This window comes from Bubalus kerabau, chromosome 1 (genome assembly GCF_029407905.1).
Source record: "Bubalus kerabau isolate K-KA32 ecotype Philippines breed swamp buffalo chromosome 1, PCC_UOA_SB_1v2, whole genome shotgun sequence".
Classification (NCBI taxonomy): Eukaryota; Metazoa; Chordata; class Mammalia; order Artiodactyla; family Bovidae; genus Bubalus; species Bubalus kerabau.
The window spans coordinates 152,736,934-152,761,460 of record NC_073624.1 but is presented as its reverse complement, the minus strand read 5'-3'; the positions used below and the strand labels follow the sequence as shown (position 1 = coordinate 152,761,460).

General features: G+C 39.3%; 1 protein-coding gene and 1 pseudogene across 6 annotated transcripts in view; one reads left to right on the top strand and one right to left on the bottom strand.

Annotated features, from left to right (window-relative positions):
* Nucleotides 1-21,154, bottom strand: LOC129656010 (tigger transposable element-derived protein 1-like; annotated as a pseudogene).
* The window catches only part of USP54 (ubiquitin specific peptidase 54), a 133,879-nt gene continuing 109,386 nt past the window's right edge, over nucleotides 35-24,527 (top strand). For 2 of the 6 annotated variants that reach the window (XM_055535884.1, XM_055535891.1), the window contains exons 1-2: nucleotides 119-178; nucleotides 11,579-11,620. The gene's annotated coding sequence lies outside the window, so the exon portion shown is untranslated. Of the gene's footprint in view, nucleotides 214-422; nucleotides 550-11,578; nucleotides 11,621-24,527 lie in introns of those variants that run through there. The other 4 variants (XM_055535920.1, XM_055535901.1, XM_055535929.1 and 1 more) reach the window with 4 other exon arrangements.

The following is a 24,527-nucleotide window of genomic DNA, read 5'->3' as shown; positions in this document are numbered from 1 at the left end:
TTACACAACACTATCGCGAGATATACTTAGCCGTCTAGAGCCTGACTCATTTACTTTCTTGCGAGAGGCTCTTCCCGGCTGTTCTCGCCGTAGCTGTGGAAACTGTCGCGAGAGCTGGTTGCCTTGGCTCCCTGTAGCTATAGCAGCCGCGGCGGTTAAGGATGCGGCGGCAGAAGCGGTGAGTGCGACACCCTCAGGGGGGCGGGGCCGGAGGTAACAGGGTGCTGGGGGGGTAGCGCTTAGGGAGGGGGTGGGGAAGGTCGGGTCGCGGGAGAAATGGGCTCTCGTGTGACGTGTTGGGTGGGACCCAGGTCCAGTGGTTATAAGGACAGGGCGCCGGTCTGCACCAGGGCACGCGGGAACGGCTGGAGCTGCCGCGAGGTCCAAGGGGGAGGGACCCGGGTGTAGAAGGGTTCAAGGGGCAGGGGCAGGAGTATAGAAGGGTGTGTGTGTTGGGAGCAAGATGTTTATGGGGAGTCAGAATTGGAAAAAGAGACCGGGCTACACCGAGGAATAAGTGGGAAGAAATGGGGTACAGCGAGGAGGAGGGTATGTTGAATGGGAGCCCAGAGATTGGGCCCGGTTTGCTTTGCCCTGGCGGAGAGGCGGGGGTTGGGGGGGAGGGTGGAGCGGCGGGTGCGGTGTCAGACCTTCGCAGTTTACTGGGGTCCGCCTAACACTAGTCCGGGACTGCGCGCTAAGACCTGGTTCCTTCTAAAGGGCTTGGCGGGAATGGTGGCGTGCTGGAACTTCACCGCCCCCCGCCCCTTCCAAAGAAATCCCCCACGGACTCTGAGATGTGAATGGAGGGTTTGGGTGAAATAGTATTAGTTGGAAAGGTTCTTTCGGTGGAGAGACTCTGAGTGGGGTAATGAATGATTGCTGCTCTGAAATAACGTGTGGGATGGGGGCGGGAGAGAGAAATTCTTGAGAAAAAAAACCAAGATGTGCGTATTGAGTTGGAAGAAGGGGGTGTGTGCAAAGCTCACGTTTCTTTCCAGATTCATTCAAGTGTAGAATTTCTTTACGGTGTACTTATGAGATTATATATGCGGTGTAAACTCAGTTTAGATCATACAGTGAAGAATGTGTAGTACGACTTTTAAACCTTCCATGAATATGATTTAAAACTAAGAAAATGTTTCTGTTGTAGAAGCACCAGGCTGAGCACTAGGGATAGTTTTAGTTACTTGAATATAAAACCTTGTGTCTGTTCTGGTTCTTTGCCTTTTAAGAAATGAACGAATTTTTATTTTAGGAGACAGAGTTTTGAATATCCGTCAGTCTGGAAATAAAAGGAGGCTTCTAGGAGTTAAAATCACTGCGAGGGCAAAGCATTTACACTGAGTCTCAAGGAGTGTTTTCTAGAGACAGGTTTGGACCAGTTTTCTTATTTCTGATGAAAACAGTGGTTTCAATTCAGGCATGAAAAATAATTTGTTCATTTCTATCTACAGATGCAAGCTTTCTGATCATTTTTTCTCACTATTTTTGGTACGTTTAAATTTGCAAAAGCATAACCTCTCTTTTGATTATGTAACTGGATTTTTCCATGTTGAGGTTCACAAATTCATTAATTAGAATAATGGATTTTAATCCTTCTAGAGCTAGCCTTGTTGTGGTTAGTCATTGAACCTATTTATTTGATATATGTTAGATTACAACTTTTAATTTGTAATGTTAGTAGCTAATTTTTAAAGTTGAAATGATTTTCTGAGGCAAGATAAAGCTTTATGTGGTTGAGTCCAAAAGACTTCTCCATGAATCCATTAAGAAGCTTTACTGAGTTCCTATTATGTGTAGAGTACTGTGCAAGGCATTGCAGGGGTTGGGGGAAAAGATAAATTCGTTCATTTATCCTTTCGACAAACATTTATTGAGACCTCTCTGTGTTTGATAACTAAGCCTTCTGGGTACAAATACAAGTAAGCCTTGCTCTTTGCCTTGAAATTGCGCAGAGAGCAAAATAGAGTAGCAAATCATTACAATGTAGTAAACACGATACATTTGTGAACACAGGCTTATGAAACAAAATTCCGGCCCTAGGGAGTACTTGTCAACAATAGTTGACAAGAATAAAATGGAAAAAAACTATTAAAAAAATTACAAAATATTAAGCAAATTCTAAATTATGACACATTAATAAAACATATTATGTTTTTCAGAAGAGATAAAATTAGAATGGAAGCTTGAGAAAATTAAGGGGTCAGTTCATAATTTAATAGTCTTTTAAAAGTATTCTTAAACATCACGGAACATTCTTAAGTCAATAATAGTAAGAAGAAGCATAAATGCTATCATTCATTGAGTGATTATTAATGTCTTAGGCACATTATCTCATTTCATTTATTTATTTTCCACCCCTCTTCCCGCCTCAATTTTCTCATTTTATCTTAACAATACTCAGCTGATACTAATACTTCAATTTTAAAGATAAGAAAATTGAAGCTTAAAACATTAAGGCAGTTGTCTAATATCACGGAGCTAGTAAATGGGAGATTAGGGACTGGAGTTGGAAATCTATGCAACTGAAAACCTAAGCAGGATTCCTTTCTTTTTGCAGTAAAGGAGCCTTGGAATGGGGATAAGGGGGCCAGACATTGAACATGGAATTGGCCAGAAGACTAAAATTCAGTCTCTCTTTATTCATAGATTTTGCTCCCTCAAATATTTACACTATGGGGGAACTAATTTGAATATTAGCATGATGCTAAATATGAGGTTTGTATTGTACAGAGAATTGAGTAAATTACCATATTCATGTTGTGTATAATTGTATAGGGAGCTTTGCTTGGGGAAATAGTTATAATAAGCAATTGTTAACATCTGTAAGCTTCCAGAAACTGATGATTTTAACAGTGGAAATGAGGTGCGCCGGGAAGGCCGGGAACCCCTTCCAGACCACGCAGGGGAATCGCCTCTCCTGTCGCGATCAGGAGTTATCTATATTCATATATAGGGCAACTGTTATTACAGCAGACTGAGGGATTTAGGCAAACATTTTTGTAGACTGCTGCAGTTCGGGGCTTTTTTTTTTTTTTTTTTTTTGGTGTATTTGCTTTCAGGTTTTGCTAGTGTTATAGAACCCGCCTGCCAATGCCAATGTAAGAGATGTGGGTTTGATCCCTGGGTTGGGAAGATCCCCTAGAGGAGCTCATGGCAACCCATTCCAGTATCCTTGCCTGGAGAATCCCGTGGACAGAGGAGCATGGCGGGCTACAGTCCAAATGGTCATCAAGAGTCGGACATGGCTGAAGCGACTTTGCGCGCATGCACACACACACATACGCACAAATATTTGCTTTCAGATTTTTAAAACTATATTCCAAAGTCCAAATTCTGATTTCCTGGTTGAAATTCAAATTTTATGTCTCCCTTTTATATTGAGGACACTGAGAACTTTTAAATGACTTGCCCAGAGTCACACAGCTGCAGTGTCCTAGGTGTTTTTAAGAAATACATGCAGATTTGAAGGTGAGTCAGTGTTTTTTTTTTCCAATTGAGTTGACTTTCTGCATCAGTCCCTCTGTATAGATTTTAGCTGGAATAGCACGTGGGTGTGAATGAGATTCTCATGTTTTCTAACACCTTTTAACTAAGTGGGCTGTGTGCCTATGTTTTTATGTGAGTTATTTTTGAGGCATTGAGACATTTTTCCAAGAAAGGTTTAGAGCAAGACAATGAGATGAGAAAGAGTCTTAAGGGGTGAGAAGGGAACTTCTTCAGAAGGGTTGAAAACTGAAAGCATTTGATGATGTGTTAGGAGGATGATGATCTAAAAGCTTTTCTTTAACTCCACCCACCACAGGAGAGCCTAGAGACTTTTTCTACACACACCCTCTGGAAAGGTTTTATCCACTGGAAAAAAGTATTTCTTTCTCAGCATTTATATTAGCAATAGTAAATAGACATTGAACAAACCAGAAACGATTTACTCTCATGGTAGGTGAAAAGTGATATCTCACTTTAGATTTCCATCTCTTTTATTACCTGTGAGGTTGAACATTTTCCTGTATTTATTTATTTTTTTTTATTAGGCAAACTCAAGGAGATAGTGAAGGACAAGAAAGCCTGGTGTGTTGCAGTCCGTGGGGTTGCAGAGTCGGACATGACTTAGTGACTGAAGGACAAATTAGGCAAAGAGTAGAATAAGCAGTTTCACAGAGAGAAATATAAATATCCAATAAAGAAATAAAAAACAGACTCACAGACATAGAAAACTAACAAAGGGAGAAGGCAGAGTGGAGGGAGTTTGGAATTAACGGACACGCTGCTGCTGCTGCTGCTGCTGCTGCTAAGTCGGCTTCAGTCGTGTCTGACTCTGTGCGACCCCAGAGACGGCAGCCCACCAGGCTCCCCCGTCCTTGGGATTCTCCAGGCAAGAACACTGGAGTGGGTTGCCATTTCCTTCTCCAATGTGTGAAAGTGAAAAGTGAAAGGGAAATCGCTCAGTCGTGTCTGACTCTTAGCGACCCCATGGACTGTAGCCTACCAGGCTCCGCTGTCCGTGGGATTTTCCAGGCAAGAGTACTGGAGTGGGGTGCCATCGCCTTCTCCAACGGACACACTGCTATATATGAAATAAATAAAACAAGGACCTACTGTATAGCACAGGAAACTATATTCAAAATCTTGGAATACAACCTATAATGGAAAAGAATCTGAAAAACAGTCTGATATATGCTTCCCTATCAACCTATATTTGAGTCACTTTGCTGAAATTAGCACACCATTGTAAAATAACTACTTCAATTAAAAAAAAAAAGATGCGCAGACTCCTGTGATCTGAAAACTGCAAATTAAACATTTTTTGTTGACCTTGTTTGTCTTTTTTAGAACATTTAAAAATCTTACAGATGTTTAAACTATATACTTGATTTGAAGAAAGAGAAAAAAAGAGTACATTCTTTAAAAATAATAAAAACTTTATGTGGAGGCTAAGAAGCAAAGGTTCCACTTCCAGAACTATCCTGTTTGGTGAATTTTCCAGTTCTTTTTCTATGCATTATATGCAATTTCTATTTATAATTTCTATGTCTATATATATCTTTTTAAAGTCAGTGGAATGATGTTTTTTCTGCAGCTTTTTTTAAAGTTAGCAATATGCTTTTGAAATCTCATCCTGTCAGTTCGTACTTTTTAACAGCTGATTGTATTTCAGTTTGAATGTATGTAATCTATTTAACTGTTTCTTTATCTATGGACATTTAAGTTGTCTCAGATTTTTGCAGTTATTGGGAACACTGAAATGAACATCCCATATTCTTGTCTCTTGTGCAACTGTTCTATATTACCTCTAGAATATGTGCCTAGAAATGTTGTTTAAAAGGTTTACATGTTTTTAGTTTTGAAATATACAGCCAGTTTGCCTTTCAGACAGCCTGTGTGCCATTCTTTATTCCACCAGCAGTCTATGAAAGTGCCTCTGACACTGAATATCCGTCTTGTACATTTTTACTAATGTAACAGGCAGATTTTTACATTTTAATTTGTAGTTTTCAGATTACTTTTTAGTTTTAGCATCTTTTTGTTTGATGGGCTGTTTATATTTCTTTTTAAATTGCTTATTCTGTTCTTTATGTATTTTTTAATTGGATTGTTTTCTTTTACCTATTGATTAACAAGAACTAAGAACTCTTTATATGTATATAGATACAGATCCATATTTTAGTATCTATTATGCATATTTTCTCCAGTGTGTTGCATTATCTATAGTGCCTATTAATATACTAAATTTTTTGTATTTTACACAAAAAATACAAGTCACATCTTTTTCATAATGGCCTCTGGACTTTGAGGACTTTCTTAAGAAGGCTCTTGGGACTTCTCTAGCAGTCCAGTGGTTAAGACTTTGCATTTCCACAGCAGGAGGCATGGTTTTAATCCCTGGTCAGGAACTAAGATCCCACGTGCCACTCGGCCAAAACAAAAAAGTTGGGGAGAGGATAGCTAAATAAAATTGGTTGGGTTGAAAATCTACAATAGAATGTATAAATATTAACGGTGTCTGATATTTAATCATACATATGGAAGAAGCTGGTTTTTCTGATTATTATTATGCCTGGGGAGAAGCAATAACTTTTCAGGAGCAATGTTCCTCCACGACTGTCTTCTGAAGGGAAATCCCAACATGTGGACATTCCTGAGTTAAGCATTGAGGAGAAGGTTGGCATAGCAGAAAGAACGTGAGCTTTGGAATCAAGCAAACCTTGGTTCCCTTTCCAGTTGTTCAGTTATTAGAATTGTGATCTTTAGCTCATTGTCGTAGCCGCCTCTGTAAAATGTGTGCTCAAAAAAATGAATGTCACATCAAATAACATCAACTGCTCAGAATTGATATTTTTGTGCAGCTGTATTACGTGGTACAAATATTTGATGACTGAAAAGCGTACTGTTATATTTAGGAGATCTGAATTAATGTTTGCTGCTGACCCATCAGTAACACCATTCAAATCAGGGGGTAGGAGAACCAAGAACCTAGGGTTAAAACCATAGAAGCACCTTGAAGCGTGTTAGAAATGCCACATTAGAACCCACATCTTAACCAAATCCCAAGGTGATTCATAAATACCTTAAAGTCTGAGAAACAGTGATCAAATATGCAGTATCTGAAGGAAGGTGGTAACTCCAAGCTCAAAGCAGCAGGAGTTGAGGTACTAGCTATAGAAAATTAGGCAGATACTCATACTGTGGTTTGAGATGATTTATTTATTCATTATGTAGGGTCATCTCATCAAGTTGGGGGATGCAGGGAACATCTTCCAGGAGACAGGACTAGCAGGATCCTGATTGGGTGTCTGGACACCAGCTGAGGCGTTTAGCATTACAGCACTAGTTTTAGTCTCTGCAGGAATCTCGGCTAGCTGTGCTGTTCAGTATGCAGACCACTAGCCACATGTGGCTTTTAAAATTAAAGTAAAAATTCTGTCCTTCAGTTGTACCAGCCACATTTCAAGTACACAGTAGTCACATGTGTCTGCTGTATTACACAGTGAAGATACTGAACGTTTCCATTAGTGCAGAAAGTTCTGTTGGGCACCACCTCAGAGGAATAGGTATCTGAATAAGAGTATCTGCCTTAAAGACTGTCAAAATGGCCAAGTACAGAAGGTAGAGAAAAACCTAGGAATTGCTGCTCACATATAGCTTGCCATCCCATTCTAGAACTTTTCCATTACTGCTGCTGCTGCTGCTGCTAAGTCGCATCAGTCATGTCCGACTCGGTGACCCCATAGACGGCAGCCCGCCAGGCTCCGCCATCCCTGGGATTCTCCAGGCAAGAACACCGGAGTGGGTTGCCATTTCCTTCTCCAGTGCATGAAAGTGAAAGGTGAAAGTGAAGTTGCTCAGTCGTGTCCGACTCTTAGCGACCCCATGGACTGCAGCCTACCAGGCTCTTCCATCCATGGGATTTTCCAGGCAAGAGTACTGGAGTGGGGTACCATTGCCTTCTCCGTCCATTACTGATAGCTGCAGATGATTCCCTGTTCTGTTAAAGTTTGGGTGTACCTGCAAGTGAAGGCATCAAATAAAAGGTGAGAGAGGGCAGAAGCAGAGCAAAACATTCTGGGAATTGTGGGTATTAAGTAAAGGGATTTTCCAGACATACATTGCTGAGCATTGGAAAGAGGCGGAATGGTTGGGTATGGAGTTAGGAAAATCATATAAAGTACTTAAGTATTTAGCTGCTAGTAAAACAGTATTATTCCCAGAAGAAATAATACTGAATAAATTCTAATGTCCAGGTTAATGCCGAGTCGTTCACCTATTTGATCATACCTTCACTAAAGTGTTTAAGTTGGTTTATCAGTATTAAAAATATGAACACTTTTTTTTAATGTTTAATGAGAATTAGTGGGAAAGCAGAATTCAGTTTGAGGTTCAGTTTTCAGCCTTTCCCCTTAGAGAATACATCTATAGAAAAGGCTATCCAAATTCTATTTATTTTTGTTTTGGAGACAGTGCCATATAGTATATTTGTAAGTTGTTTATCTTTTTTAAATTGATGGTTTATAGCAGACACATACATGAATATGCTTTATAAGTCAAGACCACTGTTTAAGTCACAAATTGCCTGCTAGCAAGTTATTTTGAGTAGGAAATCTTTATGAACCAAACTCTGATTATGATTTTAGTTGGGCAAAGTATAAAAGTCTGATTTAGAGTTGTTTTTCCTGTGCTTCCTCTTAACAACTCATGAAAAGAATCAACTGCTTTTAAAAAAATTCAATTTGGAGTTCTTATTTCACAATGACTTTCTTCCTTTTTATGCTTTATTTCAATAGATAGTTGCTAAACATCTGCTTTAAAAACAAATTTTATTAAGATATAACTCGCAATTCAATCATTTAAAGTGTACAATTCAAACGTTACTGTATGTTCATAGTTGTGCAACTGTCAGTTCAATCAATTTTATTACATTTTTATCACCCCCCCAAAGAAACTATATCCATAGGCAGTCATTCTCCTTCTCAACCTCTCCCCCCCCCTTAGGAGCTACTAATTTACTTCTATCTCTGTAGATTTACCTATTCTGGACATTTCATATAAATGGAATCATAAACTATCAATATATAGTCTTTTGTGACTGACTTCTCTCATTCAGCATAGTATTTTCAAGGTTCAACCATATTGTGGCATGTATTAGTATTTCATTCTTTTTATCACCAAAAATATTCTGTATTCCCTTATATGAATAGAGCACATTCTTTTTTATCCATTTGGATTGTTTCTACTTTTTGGCTGTTATGAATGAGGCAAATGAGGTGCTTAGCTCACAAAATAAGAATACTAAGGGTTTTGCAAGTGCAAAATTTAAGGAGGTACTCACTCTTAGGGTTGTGTAAGTACAACCCTACTTGAGAGTGAGGGCCTCCTTAAATTTTGCACCCGGGAGCCTCCAGTGTCCAATGAGTCTTGGCAGTGTATTGGCTTTCCTTGAGCTTCATTGAATATCAGCCAGTTAAAAAAACTGAGTAAAAAGCTGTACTTTGCTTTTTGTCACTTTCCTGTTCAACAGTGTTCAGTGATATTCTATGGACTATCAAAGACTGACCTGTGATTCTAGTTTTATTTCCAGTTAGATTTCCACTGTTATTATTTTAGCCAGTCTAAACTACTCTGTATTCCCCAACAAGTCAAAAACTTGTCTGTTATCCTGACTTTGCCCAGTGCTGTTTTTTACAGAGTGACTGACACTTTGATCGAAACCTGTTTCTAGTGGCATTGATGATGGTGAACCTACTGTTTGAGCCTATGGCACTAAGCTTGTTCAGATTCTAGTTCCCAGTATTATCTAGTTTCCCTGGTTGGGGAACTAAGATCCCGCATGTTTTATAAATAGAATCCTGTGTTGTGCTGTGTTTAGTCACTCAGCCATGTCTGACTCTTTATGATCCCATGGAACTTAGCCCGCCAGGCTCTTCTGTCCATGGGGATTCTCCAGGCAAGAATACTGGAGTGGGTTGCCATGCCCTCCTCCAGGGAATCTTCCCAACCCACAGATCGAACCCAGATCTCCCACACTGCAGTCAAATTCTTTACAGTCTGAGCCACCAGGGAAGTCCCCAAATACTGGAGTGGGTAGCCTATCCCTTCTTCAGGGGATCTTCCCAACCCAGGAATCGAACCACGGTCTCTTGCATTGCAGGTGGGTTCTTTACCAGCTGAGCTATCCAGGAAGCCTCAGATAGAATCCTATACTATATAATTTTGGGGGCTTGCCCTTTTTTTTTTCCATTCAGCATTATTTCCTGGAGATTCATTCAGGTTGTTGCATGTATCAGTATTTTGTATCTTTTTTATTGCTGAGAATTATTCTCTGATATGCCTATACAACCATTTGTTTAAACATTCACCTGCTCAAAGACGTCTGGGCTGATTCCAGTTTTGGGCTGTTACAAAGCTGCTGTGAACATTTGTGTACAAGTTTTATATGAACATGTTTCCATTTCTCTGGGATATATGTCCAGGAGTATAATTGTTGGGTTGTATAGTAGTTGCACGATTAGTTTTTTAAGAAACTGGCTGACTGTTTTTCAGAGTGGCAGTAAAATAAATTTTACATTCCCATCAGCAGTGTACCAATGATCCACTGGTATTTGGTGTTGTCACTACTTTTTATTTTAGCTATTCTGATAGATGATGTTCTATAGATATTCTAATAGATGATAGATGCTTTGTGGTTTTGATTTACATTTCCCTAGTCGGAGAAGGCAATGGCACCCCACTCCAGTACTCTTGCCTGGAAAATCCCATGGGCAGAGGAGCCTGGTAGGCTGTGGTCCATGGGGTTGCTAAGAGTCGGACATGACTGAGCGACTTCACTTTCACTTTTCACTTTCATACATTGGAGAAGGAAATGGCAACCCACTCCAGTGTTCTTGCCTGGAGAATCCCAGGGACGGAGGAGCCTGGTGGGTTGCCGTCTATGGGGTGGCACAGAGTCAGACACGACTGAAGCGACTTAGCAGCAGTGGCTGTTAAACATCTTTAAACATGTTAAACATCTTTTCACATGTTTGTTTGCCAACTGTATACCCTTTTTGGTGAAGAATCTTTTGTCTTGTACTTATTTTCTAATTGTATAGTTTGATTTTTTACTGTTGAGTTTTGATCTTTGTATATTCAGAGTACTAGTTCTTTATTGAATATGTGGTTTGCAAATAATTTCTCCCAGTCTGTAGCTTTTCTTTTCATTCTTTCCCCTCAGCTTTTATTGTACAAAAGTTTTTAATTTTGATGAGGTACAATTTATCGATTTTTCCTTTATGAATCAAGGTTTTGGTGTCAAGTCTAAGAACTCTTTGCCTGACTCTAGATCACAAAGATTTTCTTCTATATTTTTTCCTAAGAGTTTTATATTTTACATTTAAGTTCTTGATAATTTTGATTTAATATTTATATTAGGTATGAAGTTTAAGTTTAATTAATGTCTTTGCAATGGAATTTTAGTTGCTCCAGCACTATTTGTTGAAAAGGTTTTCCTTTTTCCTATAAATTGTTTTTTCATTTTTGTCAAAAATCAAACTGTGTCTCCTTCATTGGCAAGTGGATTCTTTTACCACTGAGCCACTTGGGAAGCCCTAAGAATATTTATGTAGGTCCTTAATTTGGGGTTCTCTATTCTGTTCCATTAATCTATGTATCAGTATCACATTCTTTTGATGACAGGAGCTTTGAAATAAGCTTGATATTGGGTAGAATAATTCCTTCCACTTATTATTCTTTATCAAGATTGTTTCAGCAGTTTTAGAGTCTGTACCTTTCCATGTAAATTTGAGAATAAATTTGTTTAAGTCTTAAAAAAGCCTTACTAGGATTTTGATAGGAATTGCATTAAACTTTTTTTTTTTTAAACTTTACAATATTGTATTAGTTTTGCCAAATATCGAAATGGATCTGCCACAGGTATACATGTGTTCCCCATCCTGAACCCTCCTCCTTCCTCCCTCCCCATACCATCCATGCATTAAACTTATATATTAATTTGGGGAGAATTGACATTTTTATCATGTTGAGTCTTCCAGTCAATGAACAAGCCTGTTTATTTATGTCTTCTTTGATCTCTTTCTTTCAGCATTTTTTAACTTTCGGCATACAGACCCTGTACATGTTTTTGGTAAGAGTATATACTTAAGTATTTAATTTTTTAGAGTGATTTTAAATGGTAATATGTTTTTAATTTTGATTTCTGCACATCTTTTGTTAGTACAATTGACCCTTAAACAACACAGGTTTGAACGACACAGGTCCACTTATATATGGATTTTTAGAAAAAAATACATACTGTAATACTACATATTCTTCCTTCAGTTGAATAGGAGGGTATGGAGCCATGGATACTGGTGGGTGACTGTAAAGTTATGTAGGGATTTTCCACTGCTCAGGGTGTCTGCTTCTCTAACCCCTGTGTTGTTCAAGGGTCAACTGTATATAGAAATCGATTGATTTTTGTGTGTTGATCTTATATCCTGTGATCTTATTATTACTTCTAGGAGTGTTTTAGTATATTCCTTGGGATTGTCTATATAGACCTTATGTCATTTGCAAATAGAGTTTTATTTCTCCCTTTCCAATCTGTATGTGTTTTATTCTTCTTTCTTGCTAATTACAGTGCCTAGAACTGCTGATATTAAATATATGACAGCAGGCCTCCTTGCTTTGTTCCTGTTTGTTGTTGTTCAATCACTAAGTTATGTCTGACTCTTTGCGATCCCATAGACTGCAGCATTCCAGGCTTCCCTGCCCTTTGCTGTCTCCTGGAGTTTGCTCAAATTCATGTCCATTGAGTTGGTGATGCTATTTAATCTTTTCATCCTCTGCTGCCCCCTTCTTTTGCCTTCAGTCTTTCCCAGCATCAGAGTCTTTTCCAATGAGTCTGCTCTTCATATCAGATGGTCAATATATTGGAGTTTCATCTTCAGTATCAGTCCTTCCAAAGAATACTCAGAGTTGATTTCCTTCAGCATTGACTGGTTTGATCTCCTTGCAGTCCAAGGAACTCTCAAGAGTCTTCTCTAGCACCACAGTTCAAAAGCATCATTTTTTCAGCACTCAGCCAACTCTCACATCTTGTACATGACTACTGGGAAAACCATAGCTTTGACTATATGGACCTTTATTGGCAAAGTGATGTCTCTGCTTTTTAATACACTGCCTAGGTTTGTCATAGCTTTCCTTTCAAGGAGTAAGCATCTTTTAATTTCATGGCTATAGTCACTGTCTGCAGTGATTTGGGAATCCAAGAAAATAAAATCTGTCACTGTTTCCACTTTTTCTCCTTCTACTTGCCATGAAGTGATAGGACTGAATGCCATGATCTTAGTTCTTTTTGAATGTTGAGTTTAAAGCCAGCTTTTTTACTTTCCTCTTTCATTGTCACCAAGAGTCTCTTTAGTTCCTCTTCATTTTTTCCATTAGGGTGGTATCATGTGCATATCTGAGGTTGTTGATATTTCTCCTGGTAATCTTGATTCCAGCTTGTGATTCATCCAGCCCAGCATTTCCCATGCTATACTCTGCATATATGTTGAATAAGCAGGGTGACAATATACAGCCTCGTTGTATATTTCCTAACCTTAGGGGGAAAGTATTATTTCACCTTTAAGTGTGATGTTAGCTGCAGGCTTTTGTGTAGATGCTCTTTATCAAGTTGTAATCACATATTTTAAAAATTTCAGGTGAAACTGTTTCTTCTATGGTGCTTTTTCTTATTCCCCTAAGCTAGTATTTAACCTCCATATTTCAGTAGCATTCGGCTTATATTACTATTATTGAATTCTTACTTAATTGTATTCTGGTTGATTTGTGTTCATCCATCCCTCCTTCAGACATACACCCCCTCTAGGCTATGAGAGCAGATGCTGTTTTATTAATTTTTATATCAGTAGCTTATAGCAGTGTGCTGGCACTGTTGAATTGTTTGATTGAGTGAAGGAGTGAATGAAAGAATAATTGAATAAGAGAATGAGAAACTCTTATAGGGCTGAAAATAGTTTTTAGTCATAAGAGTATGAACTTTGGAGCTAGACAGAATTCAAATCTTAGCCCTTCAATTTAATGCTGCTGTGTGAAATTTAATGCTGCTTCTGAACCTTAATTCTCTTATCTGTGAAATTAGGATAATAATAACCTACCTGAACAAATTAAGTGAAATACTACATGTTAATTCTCAGTATAGTAGCTGTCATGTAATAGGCACTCAAATTCTAGTTTTCCTTTGTTTCTTCATTGAACTGTTGTAAGTATTAAGTTATAGTGATTGTAAAAATCACTTTGTGAACTGTGTCAGTTCAGTTCAGTTCAGTTGCTCAGTCGTGTCCGACTCTTTGCAACCCTGTGAACCACAGCACACCAGGCCTCCTTGTCCATCACCAACTCCCGAAGTCCACCCAAACCCATGTTTTAAATTTTGTACATGTTTGTGTTAAATACAGTCAAACTAATTTTGATGATGTTGGCTTAAGAGGGAAAAATAGGGACATGAGAAAATGGAGAAGGTTTTCTCCAACAATAACTTCTGTTGAGCAATACCATGTACCAGCCCCTCTGCTCAAACTTTACATGCAATGATTCATTTATTCTTTACAATAACCCTATGAAGCACATACTTCCTCTGAAGGATTATGTCTTAGTTTTTTAATTATAGTTTCCTTATCTCCACCCTTTCTAAATAAACCTCAGGAATTGGGCTAATACAATTTAATGCAAATTTCAAACTTTGTATTAAATGTGAAGTATAATAATTATTTCTTTTTTAAGCTCTCATCTTAGTATTGGGGACTGCATACCTTTAGGTTAGATCTTCATTTTTTTCAGTAAATCTTAGTAATGATATTTATAGGCAGTTTGGTTCCAGAGCACCACAATAAAAAGAATACTGCAATAAAGTGGGTCAACTGAATTTTTGTATGCCACTGGATATAAGAGTAAATATAATTTACTATATAATATACTGTAAATATACGCAGTATACTGTAGTCTCCTAAGTATGAAATAGCGTTATATCTAAAAAATACACTTCTTTTAACTGTACTCTCAGGCTTGTGGGATCTTAGTTCCCTGACCAGGGATTCAATTAGGACCATGGCAGTGAAAGTCCTACCCCTGGACCACCAAGAAACGCCCCCAAATATATATATCTTAGTTAAAAAATACTTTATTGCCAAAAAATGCTAACCAACATCTGAGCCTTCAGTGAATTGTAATCTTTCTGCTGTTGGAGGGTCTGCTGCAGACTGAGCCATCGGGCCATTGAGGTGATGGTTGCTAAAGCTTAGGGTGGTAGTGATGGCTTCTTAAAATAAGAGAACAACGAACGTGGCCACATCAAGTGACTGTGCCTTTTACAAATGACTTCTCTGTACTTTGCAATGCTGTTTTGATAGCATTTTACCCACAGTAGAATTTCTTTCAAAATTGGAGTCAGTCCTCTCAAAACCTGCCACTGTTTTATGAACTAAGTTTATGCAGTATTCTAAATCTTTTGTTGTCATTTCAGCAGTCTTCATAGCATGTTCACTAGGAGTAGATTCCATCTCAAAAAACCACATTCTTTGCTCATCTGTAGAAGTAACTCCTTATCTGTTCAAGTTTTATCATGAACCCCTCAAAGTCATCCATGAAGGTTGGAATAAACCTCTTCCAAACTCCTGATACTTGACCTGTTCCCATGAATCACAAATATTATTATTATTATTATTTTTTGATCAGTCCTCATGGCTTGTGGGATTTTAGTTCCCCGACCAGGGGTTGAAGCCAGGCCCTTGGCAATGAGAGTCCTAACCACTGGACCACAAAGAATTCCTCACAAATATTCTTAAAGGCTTTTAGAATGAAGAGTGTGCTTTCTAAAAGGTTTTCACTTGACTTTGTCCAGATCCATTAGAGGATTTACTATCTATAGCAGCTATGTGTATGCGTGCTCAGTTGTGTTTGACTCTTTGTGACCCTTTGGATTGTAGCTTGCCAGGCTTCTCTGTCCATGGGATTTCTTAGGCAAGAATACTGGAGCGGGTTGTTATTTCTTCCTCCAGGGGATCTTCCCGACCCAGAGACTGAACCTGCATCTCCGGTATCTCTTGCACTGCAGGTGGATTCTTTACTGCCGAGCCATCGGAGAAGCCCTAAAGGGATGTGCAGTATATTCTGAGTCAAACCTTGGCTTCTCACATAACAGAAATTCTATCACTTAACCAGCAATACAAGCAGCATGGCAGCTATGGCTTTACAAAATGTGTTTCTTAAATAATAATGAAACTGCCCACCCAGATTGAGACCTGATCCCACTGTCTTTTAATTGAGATCACACGCCTGGTCTCAGAACTTAATAAAGCTCAGGTTCTCTATGTCTCATTGCAGAAAGAATTCAGTGAGGGACAGAGTGATAGATAGGAAGTGGATTTATCTAGATACACAGTCCATAGACAGACTACAATCCATCTCAAAAGGTGAAATGAGAATGGCCTTAGGAGAAACACTGTCCACAGATAGAGTGTGTGGTTAGTTTTAAGGAGTGGGAGGGTTTTGGGGAAGGGGCAGAGATTTCCAGGAATTGGGCCACTGCTCACTTTTAGACCTTTTATGGTTAGCTTCCAAAGTGTCATGACACCAATGATACTGTAGGTGTGTCATTTAGATGCTAATGTATTAATATTGCAGTGAGCATATAATGAGGCTCAAGATTCATGAAAATCAAATCTGCATCTTGGACCTAGCTGGTTCTGACCAGTTTGTGTCTTATCCTCAAGGGCTGTGTCATTCTTTTAGAGGTTATTTCCTTCCCTCCTGTTTTAATAAGACCTGAAAGTCAAAATTTCTCCTTGATGCATGAGCTACAGAATGGATGTTGTGTTAGCAAGCATGAAAACATTAATTTGGTATATCTCCATCAGAACTCTTAGGTGACTAGGTACATTGTCAATGAACAGCAATAATTTGCAAAGAATCTTTTTTTCTGAGTTATAGGTCTCAGCACAGGACTTGAAATATTCAGTAAACCATGTAAACGGATATGCTGTCATCCAGGCTCTGTTGTTCCATTTACAGAGCACAGACAGAGTACTGTTGTTCAGTTGCTCAGTTGTGTCCAGCTCTTTGCGACTCCATGGACTGCAACACGTCAGGCTTCCCTGTCCTTTACCATCTTCTGGAGTTTGCTCAAACTCATGTCCGTTGAGTTAGTGATACGATCCCATCTCATCCTCTCTCATTCCCTTCTCCTTCTGCCTTCAATCTTTCCCAATTAGGGTCTTTTCCAATGAGTCAGCTCTTCGCATCAGGTGGCCAAAGTATTAGAGCTTCAGCTTCAGAATCAGTCCTTCCAATGAATATTCAGGGTTGATTTCCTTTAAGATTGACTGGTTTGATCTCCTTGCTGTCCAAGGGACTCTCAAGAGTCTTCGCAAACACCACAGTTTGAAAACATCAATTCTTAAGCACTCAGCCTTCTTTATGATCTGGCTCTCACATCCGTATGTGAGTACTGGAAAACCATGGCTTTGACTGTATGGACCTTTGATGGCAAAGTAACATCTCTGCTTTTCAATATGCTATCTAGGTGTGTCTTAGCTTTTCTTCCAAGGAGCAAGCATCTTTTAATTTCATGGCTGCTGTCACCATCCCCAGTGATTTTGTTGAAGCCCAAGAAAATAAAATCTGTCACTGTTTCCATTGTTTCCCCATCTATTTGCCATGAAGTGATGGGGCTAGATGTCATGATCTTAGTTTTTTGAATGTTGAGTTTTAAGCCAGCTTTTTTGCTCTCCTATTTCACCCTCATCAAGAGGCTCTTTGGTTCCTCTTTGCTTTCTGCCATAAGGGTGGTGTCATCTGCATATCTGAGGTTATTGATATTTCTCCTGGCAATCTTGATTCCAGCTTGTGCTTTGTCCAGCCTGGCATTTTGCATGATGTACTCTGCTATAAGTTAAATAAACAGGGTGACAATATACAGCCTTGATGTACTCCTTTCTCAAGTTTGAACCAGTGTGTTGTTCCATGTCCAGTTCTAAGTGTTGCTTCTTGACCTGCATACAGTTTTCTTGGGAGACAGGTAAGGTGGTCTGGTATTCCTATCTCTAAGTATTTTCCACAGTTTATTGTGATCCACACAGTCAAAGGCTTTAGTGTAGTCAGTGAAGCAGAAGTGGATGTTTTTCTGGAACTCATTTTCTGTGTTCCAACAAATGTTGACAATTTGATCTCTGGTTCCTCTGCCTTTTTCACTTCCAGCTTATACATCTGGAAGCTCTCAGTTCACATACTGTTGAAGCCTAGCTTGAAGGATTTTGAGCATTATCTTGCTAGCATATGAAATGAGTGCAATTGTGTGGTAGTTTGAACATTCTTTGGCATTGCCCTTCTTTGGGATTGGAATGAAAATTGACCTTCTCCAGTCCCGTGGCCACTGTTGAGTTTTCCAAATTTGCTGACATATTGAGTGTAGCACTTTAACAGCATCATCTTTCAGGATTTGAAATAGCTGAAATTCCATAGCCTCTACTAGCTTTGTTTGTTGTGATGCTTCTTAAGGCCCACTTGACTTCGCACTCCAGGATGTCTGGTTCCTGACATCCTGGTAAGTGATCACACCATTGTGTTTATCCTGGCCATTAAGATCTTTTTTGTATAATTCTTCTTTGTATTCTTCTTAATATCTTCTCTTTCTGTTAGGTCCCTACCGTTTCTGTCCATTTGTTGTTCCATGTATAGGATACAGAGTAGACTTAGCATAATTCATAAGGGCCCTAAGATTTTTGAAACAGTAAATGATTGTTGGTTTTGACTTAAAGTCACCGACTATATTGAAACCGAGCAGGACCCTGTGGGGCCTTACCAAATACAAAAGCCCCTCCATAACCCCTGTTTCTTGTTTGTAGAAAACGTTTTAGTCTCCTAGGCCTTCCCTAGGAGGCAGAATTCCACAGAGCAGACTCAAGTAGTTATTAATTAGAGAAATGAGGAAATGCAGAAACAAAGGAAAAGCAATCAAGCAAAAAAAGTAATGATAGCTTAAACCATAGTTCAGTGATAAAACAGAATCACAGGACTCTTAGTTCCTCCTGAAGGGATATACGTAACAATATGACACATATCTTTGAGTTGCTCTGCGGAAACTAAAATCCCCACCCAGATCTACATCCGGTGACTGTATACTAACGATAAGCACTAGACCTTAGATTCAGTTCAGTTCTGTTGCTCAGTCATGTCTGACTCTTTGCAACCCCATGGACTGCAGCACACCAGGCTTACCTGTCCATCACCAGCTCCCAGACCTTGCTCAAACTGATGTCCATCTAGTCGGTGATGCCATTCAACCATCTCATCCTCTGTCGTCCCCTTCTTCTCCTGCCCTCAATCTTTCCTAGTATCAGGGTCTTTCCCAATGAGTCAGTTCTTCGCATCAGGTGGCCAGAGTATTGAAGTTTCAGCTTCAGCATCAGTCCTTCCAATGAATATTCAGGACTGATTTCCTTCAGGATTGACTGATTTGATCTCCTTGCAGTTCAAGGGACTCTCAAGAGTCTTCTCCAATACCACAGTTCAAGAACATCAATTCTTTGTCCGTCAACTTTCTTTATAGTCCAACTCTTATATTTGTACATGACTACTGGAAAAACCATAGCTTTGACTAGACGGACCTCTGTTGGCAAAGTAATGTCTCTGCTTTTTAATATGCTGTCTAGGTTGGTCATAGCTTTTCTTCCAGAGAGGAAGTGTTTTTTGATTTTATGGCTGCAGTCACCATCTGCGGTGATTTTGGAGCCCAAGAAAATAAAGTCTGTCACTGTTTCCACGGGTTCCCCATCTATTTGCCATGAAGTGATGAGACCGGATGCCATGATCTTAGTTTTTTTGAATGTTGAGAGTTTTAAGCCAGCTTTTTCAGTCCTCTTTCACTTTCATCAATAGGCTGTTTAGTTCTTCTTTGCTTTCTGCCATAAGAGTGGTGTCATCTGTGTATCTGAGGTTATTGGTATTTCTCCCAGTAATCTTGATTCCAGCTGTGCTTCATCCTGCCCAGTATTTCGCACAGTGTACTCTGCACATAAGTTAAATAAGCAGGTGACAATATACAGCCTTGACGTCCTCCTTTCCCAATTTGGAACCAGTCTGTTGTTCCATGTCCAGTACTAACTGTTGCTTCCAGACCTGCATACAGATTTCTCAGGAAGCAGGTAAGGTTGTCTTGTAGTCCCATCATTTTAAGAATTTTTCACAGACCCTAGACTGGTTGGAACCAGAAGGTTGATGATTAAAATTTCTAAAATGTCATCTTGTTATCTCATCATTGACCAATCGGAAAAAAGTCCATAAGCTGATCACGCACTCTGCAACCCTCAATTCTAATGTTGCCTTTAAAAACCCTTGCCTGAAAGCCATCAGGGAGTTTTGGTCTTTTGAGCTTGAGTTACCTGTTCTTGCTTGGTGCCATGTAACAAATGCTGTACTTTCCTTCACCACAGCTTGGTGTCAGTAGATTGGCTTTGCTGTCTGTTAGACAGGTTGAATTTGGTTTGATAACAGCATTAGCCCCTAACAAGAGAGCCAGGCTGTGTTTTGAAGCTTTGAAGCTGGACTTTGACTTCTCTCCAGCTATGAAAGTCCTAGATGTCATTTTCTTCTGATAGAGGCTATTTTGTCTGCATTGAAAATCTGTTGTTTAGTGTAGCCACCTTTATTAAATGTCTCAGCCACATCTTCTGAACAACTTGCTGTACCTTCTACATCAGCACTTGCTACTTCACCTTGGGTTTCTATGTTACAGAGATGACTTCTTTCCTTAAACCTCGTGAACCAACCTCTGTTAGCTTCAAACTTTTCTTCTACAGCTTCCTTACTTCTCTCAGCCTTCACAGAATTGAGTAGAGTTAGGGCCTTGCTCTGGCGTAAGTTTTGGTTTAAGAGAATGTTGTGGCTGGTTTGATCTTCTACCCAGACCACAAACACTTTCTCCATATCAGCAGTAAGGCTGTTTCACTTTCTTATCATTCGTGTGTCACTGGAGTAGCACTTTTAATTTCCTTCAAGAACTTTTCCTTTGCATTAACGACTTGGCCAACTGTTCCTGCATAAGACATAGCTTTCAGCTTGTCTTGGCTCTTGACATTCCTTCCTCACTAAGCTTAATCACTTCTAGCTTCTGATTTAAAGTGAGAGACATGTGACTCTTCCTTTCATTTGAACACTTAGAGGCCAGTGTAGGGTTTTTAATTTCTATATTGTTGTGTCTCAGGGAATAGGGAAGCTCTAGAAAAGGGAGATGGGGAAACAGCTGGTTGGTGGATTGGTCAGAACAGAGCAATGTTTATGAAATTTGTTGTGTTACACAGGCATGATTTGTGATGCCCCAAAATAACATTAACAGCAGAGATTGTTGATCAGAGACTGCCATAACAAGTATAATAATGAAAAAATGGGGACTTCCCTGGTGTCCCAGTGGTAATGAATTCACCTGCCAGTGCAGGAGACATGGGTTCGATCCCTAATCTGGGAAGATCCCACATGCCACGAAGCAACTAAGCCCCTGGGCCGCAACTATTGAGCCTGTATTCTAGAGCCTGGAACTGCAACCAATGAACCCACGTGCCACAACTGCTGAAACCTGCGTGCCCTGCAGCCCACGCTCTGCAACAGGAGATGCCAGTGTCATGAAAAGCCTGCGTGCCACAACTAGAGAGTAGGCCTTGCTCACTGAGACTAGAGAAGAGTGAAGAGCAGCACAGCCAAAATAAATAAAGAAATAAACTACTGTTAAAAAAAAGTGAAGCTCAATTAAATGAGGTGTGTCTACACTTTCTACTTCTTCACGTGTACATTAGCTGCCCCCCCAATATATTAGGTTATTCAGTTGTATGAAATTGATGAGAGCAATGAATTTGTTTATTGTCTATGGCACATCAGTTTTTTCCCACAGAGATCACCAATAAAGCTTGAATTAATTTCTGAAAGAAGAGAATAGCAGCAGACTGTTTGAATTCAATATATTTAGCGGGTTAAGATCTATTTTGATTAGTTCTCTCTTTTTTTATTTGTGGTAAAATACACAAAGAAGAATTTATCACCTTAACATTTTATGAGTGACAGTAGTTCTAAACATAGGCACATTGTTGTGTAACCAGTCTCGAGAACTCTTCTTATCTTGCAAAACTGGGACTCAATACCCATTAAACAACTCCTCCCCATTCTTCCTTTCCCACGGTGCTTAGCAACCACAATTCTACTTTTTGTTTCTAAATTTGCCTTTTTAGGTACCTAACATAAATTATAGAGTATTCGTCCTTTTGTGCATAGCTTGTTTCGCCTAGTATAAGGTTCATATGTATTGTAGCATGTATCAGAATTTTGTTCCTTTTCAAGGCTGAATAACATTCCGCTGTATGTATATTTCACATTTTGCTTATTGGTTCACTCAGGTTGCTTGCATCTTCTGGCTGTTGTGAATAATGCTGCTGTGAATATGGGTGTACAATAGTCTCTTTGAGACCTTGCTTTCGTTTCTTTTTTTCTTCAGTTCTATTGAGATATAATTGATGCATAGCACTGTGTAAGTTTAAGGTGCACAGCATAATGATTTGATTTACATACATCATGAAATGATTATCACAGTAAGTTTAGTGAACACACATTATCTCATGTTCGGTTTCCTGGTGGCTCGCATGGTAAAGAATCAGCCTGCAATGCAGGAAACCCAGGTTTGATCCCTGGGTCAGGAAGATCTCTTAGAGAAGGCAATGACAACTACTCCAGTATTCTTGCCTGGAAAATCCCATGGACAGAGGAGCCTGGAGGACTGCAGTCCATGGGGTCACAAAGAGTCAAACACAACTGACTGACTAACACTTTCACTTTCATCACCTCATGTAGACACAAAATTAAAAAAATATAAAAAATTTTTCCTTGAGATGAGAACTCTCAAGATTTGCTCTCTTACAACTTTCATGCATAACATATAGTTCTGAGTTCAGTCGCTCAGGCGTGTCCGACTCTTTGCGACCCCATGAATCGCAGCACGCCAGGCTTCCCTGTCCATCACCAACTCCCGGAGTTCACTCAGACTCACGTCCATTGAGTCAGTGATGCCATCCAGCCATCTCATCCTCTGTCGTCCCCTTCTACTCCTGCCCCTAATCCCTCCCAGCATCAGAGTCTTTTCCAATGAGTCAACTCTTCGCATGAGGTGGCCAAAGTACTGGAGTTTCAGCTTTAGCATCATTCCCTCCAAAGAAATCCCAGGGCTGATCTCCTTCAGAATGGACTGGTTGGATCTCCTTGCAGTCCAAGGGACTCTCAAGAGTCTTCTCCAACACCACAGTTCAAAAGCATCAATTCTTCGGCGCTCAGCTTTCTTTACAGTCCAACTCTCACATCCATACATGACCACTGGAAAAACCATAGCCTTGATGTTGTACATTACATCACTAGTACTTAATTATCTTATAGCTACGAATTTGTACCTTTTGATTACTTTCATCCAGTTCTCCCCCCTTCCCCTTCCTGCCTTGGTAACCACAAAGTCAACCTCTTTTTCTATGAGTTTGTTTGTTTTTGAAGTACAGTTGACCTACAATACTATGTTAGTTCCAGTTACCCATCATAGTGATTTAATATTTCTGTATATTTCAAAATGATCACCATGCTAAGTCTACTTACGATATATCACCATACAAAGATATTTCTTAATTATTGAATATATTCCCCAGATTGTACATTTCATACCAGAGATTCATTTATTTTACAGCTGAAAGTTTGTACCTCTTAATCTCCCTTACCTATCTCTTTCCTCCCCCAACTCCCCTTCCCTCTGGAAATCACTTATTTGTTCTCTGTATCTATAATTATGTTTTGTTTATTCATTTGTTTTGTTTTTTAGATTCCAAATATAAATGAAATCATCCTTCTTTTGATCTTTTACATTTTAATTTGATGGCTCTCTGTTCTGTTTTAATTCCTTTCTCATTATTATGGTGTGTTTGTTTATTACAGATTTTTGGTTTATGGTTACCATGAAAGTTTTTACATAGTTACATGTCTATATGGGCTTCCCTGGTGGCTCAGTGGTAAAGAATCCATCTGCCAGTGTAGATGACATGGGTTTGATCCCTGGGTCAAGAAGATCCCCGGAAAAGGAAATGGCAACCCACTCCAGTATTCCTGCCTGGGTAGTATTATGGACAGAGAAGCCTGGGGAGCTACAGTTCATGGGATTACAAAAAAGTTGGAGATGACTTAGCTTCTAAACAACAACCACGTGTGTGTGTGTGTATGTGATTATTTTAAGTTGCAGATCTTTTAAGTTCAAATGCATTTTAACAACCCTGCATTTTTACTCTCCCCCCAACCCATGTTTGCTGGTTTTGAAATCATATTCTATTACATCTTTGTGTATACCTTAACTACTTACTGTGGATATAGATGATTTTTGTCTTTTAACTTTCCTATTAGCTTTATATATGGTTGGTTTATTACATTTACCAATGAGATTTTGCCTTTTGTAATTTTCTTTTTTAAAATTTTATTTATTTATTTTTGATTGTGCTAGGTCTTCATTGCTGCATGGGCTTTTCTCTAGTTGCATCTAGCGGGGATTACTCTCTAGTTGCAGTGTACAAGCTTCTTATTGTGATGGCTTCTTTTGTCACAGAGCACGGGCTCTAGGGCATGTGGGCTTCATTAGTTGTGGGATCCCCAAATGAGGGATTGAACCTATTTTTCCTGTGTTGGCCAGCAGATTCTTTACCACTGAGCCACCAGGGAAGCCCCTTTTGTAGTTTTTGTATTTCTAGTTGTAGATTTTCTTTTTACTTAGAGAAGTTACCTAAACATTTCTTTAAAAAACATTTATTTATATGACTGCATTGGGTCTTTGTTTAGTACATGGGATCTTCAGTGTGGCGTGTGGGCTCTAGGTTGCAGAGCAGGCTTCTCCAGTTGCGTCACGAGAGTTTCTCTCTAGTTGTGGTGCAGGGGCTCAGTAGTTGTGGCGTGCAGGTTTAATTGCCTTGCAGCATGTGGAATATTGGTTC